Below are 5,705 nucleotides of genomic sequence, written 5' to 3'. Positions count from 1 at the left end.
CAATCAAGCAAATATGTACAAGAGTTTTTGATCTCGCACAAATAAATGTAACGTCCCTGGTGGTATATGGTTACTAAATGGCACACACTGTTTGTTTAAAGTAAACTCATGGAAAAAATCAGTCCAGTCATCTATATTGATACTTACAACAATGTTCTACATCAAGTCTCTGATCAAACTACTTCAGCAGCACATTTTCAACGACTTTTAGCGCCAACCGGTTAATGTTGAGTGTGCTAGACAGTTATAGACACCCAAGTAGTCCCGAGTGTTAACTGGTCCTCCTATATGATTCTATAGTCTATTTCCCAAAAGATACGATGGAGAGCGTCCTCTGTCATCATAATGGTAGAACAATTTACAAATGTTGAATTGAGCAAATGCGAATGTCGAACTAACATCGGACAGATTACCAAAATACATTTACCACAACTCGCATAGGCTTAACAAACTACAATGTGCAAATTGCTCAACTACGGATGACGAAGATCCAATTCAAATTTACATTAAATAAATAATTCCATTTACATCTTACGCATTTCAAATGACGAATATACCGTTATGCACTACAAATGTCAAGATAACGATTAACATTTTTCTATTTACATTGAACCGATGGCGCATTTAGGAACAACAAATACATAATTACAAAGATAGAATATTGAACCCTTTGGATTTCCATACATTGCGTTATGACACACAGTCTTTTAGTAATTCCCGTGAGATTTCTGCAAATATTACAGATTATGATGTTAAATCTAATGTCAAGTTTCAATGCATCTATTGTAGGCCATTTCTTTTGTGTGATTTCTGATCATTAATGATGGGTAGAAATATCGAATCTCCTATACAACTGACAAAATGCAAATTTTTGTGTGCTACGTGTACTGACAATCACATATTTTTGTTATGTTTTCCTTATTTAACCTGAAAGAATACAATAGATGTCGTCATGATCTAAATAAAATACCTGCAGGCCTACATGCATAATATAAAGCTATATGACATTGTAACCCCCTTGCAAATTTTTTATATTTATTTACAAAAATCGCTTTCGAGGCCCTCCGAATCCATAATAAATGTGCATATACATGTACATGTATGTTCATTATATCTCTGTTGTGTCTAATCATTTCAGGGTGTTCAATTTAGATCATACGCTGACAGATTTATATTTAGGCCCTATATCTCTAGGCCTAGGTGTCTTACGTTTGTGTTTTTGTACGTACAGTATGGATCATGGGTGTTGTAATGTAATTTTCTTTTATCTAAAACACTTTTCTGGCCGGACATGACCTTCATTGATGTTTTGATTAAAACGTCTCGGAATGTACGAGGTAGTTACATGTCGTTAACACTCACATCGCATGGCTGTATCGTATTGTTAAAAACTACCAGGAACTAAAAAATACCATGGGGGCGAGGAATGCAGAATTCGTGTGTTTTTAAATATATGAATTTCCCAAAATTTGTAACTTGAGCATAGGTTAGCATTCTCTTAATGAAAGTTAAAATTGTAAAAATCAGTCTGATCTACATTACTTTGTTCCAACTAGCCTAGATCTGATGACATAATTTTATTTTTTCATCTATTGTTACGTCATGTCAGTGTTTGTGTGACGTAGGCTAAGCTCCATAGTAAAGTTAGGATTTTTCTAACTTCAAGCCTGGGGTACGTTTTACAAAACAACTTACGATAAAGTCGCAAGTCTTAAATTGTATTACACAGTTATTACTTTAAATGAATGAAGTAACACTTTTCTGAGGTTTAATTTTCATCATTTAAAATAAAATATTTTGCGTTTGGAGTGAATGATTTAACAACAAACTGGTAAATTCCAGTATGTAAAGTTGGTCGTAAGTTCTTTTGTAAAACGCGCCCCTGATCCCTAAAGCTTACGGCAATCAATGAAAGTGGTTTTTAGTTATTTGAAGCTTTAATGTTTTAAACTGTTTTTCAAAAACTAGCCTGTGATATTTCTTGAAATGGTAATTTAGTAATGTTAATGGTGAATGAAACATGTTTGCAGAGATAGGAATTTTAGACACCATTTTCCAATATGCGTTTTTTCAAGGTTTTTAACCTAGATGGGGTCATTGGGCTCTCAAATTATCCGATACCCTATCTACTTCTTAGGTCAAATGATTGCTGGAGTGTAAAGGTAAAACATATTGAAATGTTTCAAAAATCTGAAGGTTTTTGAAAACACAAATTTCTGGATATGGTAGGCTATGGTTAGTCAAAATTTTACTACTATACGCACATTTTCATCACCTAGAAACCAAGAGTATGCTTCAGTAGATGAAAAATTATTGAAAATAGTCAAATGCAATAAATTTTCTTTAATTCATATAAAAGAAACATATTTCTATCGTTTAGATAAAGACAGTGCCTTAAAATGTGTGTATGTTAAGACTTTGTTTTAAAGTGATGTGTTCTATTTTTAGAAGTGGCTGTACTCTGGGAAAGGCCGCTGAACATATTTTTCTTCGGGAATTTGGTCAATATACATCCTTGACAAAATACATGCGAATTTTGATAGAAATCTGTAGGTTTTTCAATATTAAGATGTGGTATGGGGAATTACCTAAGAATAAGAACTGAGCAAAAACGATCATTTGGAAAACTTAAAAATGCTTGCTGTGCTAGAATCTAAACTAGAAAAATGCTATGCACATCAAATGTGTATCATCCAAAGAAAAAAAATGACAGTACTACTTTTTCACAGACACATGCATCAAGTAAAAATTGGATAGTGAGCTTTCTGTTCTGTGATAACTGAGGAGCCCCCTGTTGTATGTCTAATTTTTCAGACCATAGAGATACTACAGTTCTGTACGTAATTTTTCAGACCCCATAGATACTAAATACTACTGTCCTGGCACCGTGAAAAAGGCAACAGGTTAACTGTTCTATAAATATAATAGACTCCCATTCTGTTTCACAGATAGGTCTTATCAAACTTAAACCATGCTCTGAATATACATAACATCAAATACTGTTACATATTTTTGAATATATGCATGACATAGTTTACGTTATCATAAATCAATTGAATAACATTAATTATTGCTAATCATATTGAAATAAATGGATTTCATTAAGTAGCATTTAAAAGAAACTTACAAGGTCATGGAGGCCTGAGCTGAGACAGTTACTATTACAAGCTTATTCTGACCTACTTTAAGGATTAGATCACAGATATCACGGATCAACGACTGGTTTCAAGGTACAGATGAACTAATCATTCTCTGAATAAGATTACTGCTCAGTAATATTGTTGCCAGTTGTGGTGATTTATTATGTTTTTGTGTTGAATAAGTGTCTACAAGGTTGGGAATGGCCAAAGCTAAATAGGAAATGGTTGGATGAATCATCCCCAATGTAAACAACACATCTTCATAAACTTTGCACTTTAGCAGTCCGGTATGTGTCACTGGGTTCACAGTAAACTAAACAAATATGTAATATCTGAAGAAACTGTGATAGGTCATTAATTAAAATATATCTCAAAGTATACCATCTCTCACTCTCAGTTCAATATCTAGTATTCTAAAAAGTAGGGCAAACAACGATCTCGAACAAAATCGGACATGTTTACAGCGTGATCGTAACTGTGTAATCTACAGAAACTATTTAAATTTAAATACAAAAACAATAAAATTAATACTCAAAACATAATGTTTATAACAAAACCATTGTCAGACACTGTGCTTACCTTCTTAGTCATTGGGAAATCTTCACAGTTGTAAACATGATCTACTTTTCATGACACAAGAGAGTTCTAAGAAAAGGGGTATAACTTCATCTTAGGAAAAAAAATCAAAGTACTGAAAGTACTTGAAAGCGCTAAGCTGGCTTCATAAATTAATGTAGTCCTATCCGATAGGATCTCCGTAATGGTGCAAAATGATTTCATGAATAACCGGTAACAAGCTCCGTGTATAATAATAAATAATAGAGGGCGAAGCCCTCTCACGGCCCGAAGGGCCGTGAGAGCGGAGCTCTCCCTATAGGTAACACGTATATACATGTTTAAAAGGAAAATATAGGAAAATAATGAAAAATTAAACCATACCTATGGAACTGGAAAAGTTTGGTACCAATGGCGTCGATTCGAATATTAGCACGTGGACATGTATTCCTCCATTTTGAATCTCGTCTACCCTAGTTCACGTCGTTCTGAGATGTTACATGTACATAAAATCCGTAAAAGCATGTAAATCTTATTTTCTTAATCATATACAATCACTCCACGATTAACGCCATGTTTTTTGTTGTGGTTCAAACGCTATGTTTGTAAATTTGCTAAATAACGACGCTGAATATGACGTCACAATGTACTGTTTACATCGATTGCGTTATATTTCCTGCGTTCAATATATAGGCGGATCAAAATGCTTTGATACAGCTCTGTCCTCGTGCTAACTTCGGGTTATTTTTGTCCTGTTTTGGATATAGATACTAATGCCAAAACTTTTTTGCTTCGCCCTCAAACATGGTCACGACGTAAAACATATTAATACCATATTTATATAGGGTTCTTAATATAACACCCTTTTCATTAGTACGAAATATATGGCACGCGCGAATCACATTAATTAGATAAACCTGCTTTAACGTAGATAAACTAACTTTATCGACTGTTAATCCTAGTTTAACGGCGTTAATTCGAATTAACGGTCGATAAAGTTAGTTTATCACGTTAACTCGAATTAACGGTCGATAAAGTGGGTTAAACGGTAGTTTACATTTTTTATCTCACATTCTCGACCGTTAATACGAGTTGTAATGTTATTGTTAAACATATAAAGAAATTTTAATTCACATTAACGATAGATAAACCGGATTTATCACTCGCATTTACCGATGTAACGCTGAATTTGATTGGTTGACGTGGTGTGCGAAAGAGTTTTTATTATTTGCAGTTTATTATCAGAATATCGCTAATTTACTTTGTATTAGAATATATTTTCATGTTGGGCTAGATCCTCTATGGATTAAATTTTTATAGTTGTACTGCAATAACGTTAATTAATTTAATAATAATACGTTGGTTAAATCTTCCAAACTCGGTCCAAGTTGTATCCATAAAGGACTTCAAATCTGTGTCAGATCTCCCGAGGCTTGGTGTATGGGGGCTTAGTCTCCTCTTTTGTTTGTGTGTTTGGGGTATATGCCCCCCCCCCCCCCCCCCCTTCATCTTACGACAGGTAACGTTACCTGTATCCGTGTAAGGCTTCTTGACACGACCCCGTCTTCATGTATACTAGTAGTTAACTTACATTTAGTTTAGTCTCCACGACGAACAAGAAAAGATGTTAGACGGTAAGTGGCTTCACAGTTTATTGTCTATATACATGTAGATTAATGTACAGAATAGATTTGAGTTAGATGTTACAATTTTATAGTTTAAATTGTGTACACACATGTAGTAGAGACCTATTTTTTTTAAAATCATAATAAATGCATGGAATTTTTTTTCTGATACCGGACTCCTTGTCGAACTATGCTAGCTTCTTCAGCTATCAATAAGCATATATATATACAGTTACATATTTGGATATTAAATGAACCTTTAACGGCAGAAACAAAAAGAGTGGACAAACTTTCAAATCATTGCTTTTTTGTCATATTTGTGTCAAAATATATCATAATAGCTAGCTTGTTAAATTATTATATCTTTTTAGCAAATAAATTTCAT

At 33.6% G+C, this 5,705-nt stretch overlaps 1 protein-coding gene across 2 annotated transcripts in view; it reads right to left on the bottom strand.

The window, feature by feature from the left end:
- Positions 1-3,801, bottom strand: part of LOC125646411 (retinoic acid receptor alpha-like) — a 27,728-nt gene extending 23,927 nt beyond the window's left edge. Inside the window, exon 1 of one of the 2 annotated variants that reach the window (XM_048872661.2) lies at positions 3,720-3,801. The gene's annotated coding sequence lies outside the window, so the exon portion shown is untranslated. Of the gene's footprint in view, positions 1-3,127; positions 3,318-3,719 lie in introns of those variants that run through there. The other variant, XM_048872660.2, reaches the window with a different exon arrangement.
- Between the last annotated feature and the right edge of the window lie 1,904 nt (positions 3,802-5,705).

Source organism: Ostrea edulis, chromosome 6 (genome assembly GCF_947568905.1).
Source record: "Ostrea edulis chromosome 6, xbOstEdul1.1, whole genome shotgun sequence".
NCBI lineage: Eukaryota > Metazoa > Mollusca > Bivalvia > Ostreida > Ostreidae > Ostrea > Ostrea edulis.
The sequence above is the reverse complement of the archived record's forward strand: the minus strand, read 5'-3'. Positions and strand labels throughout refer to the sequence as shown.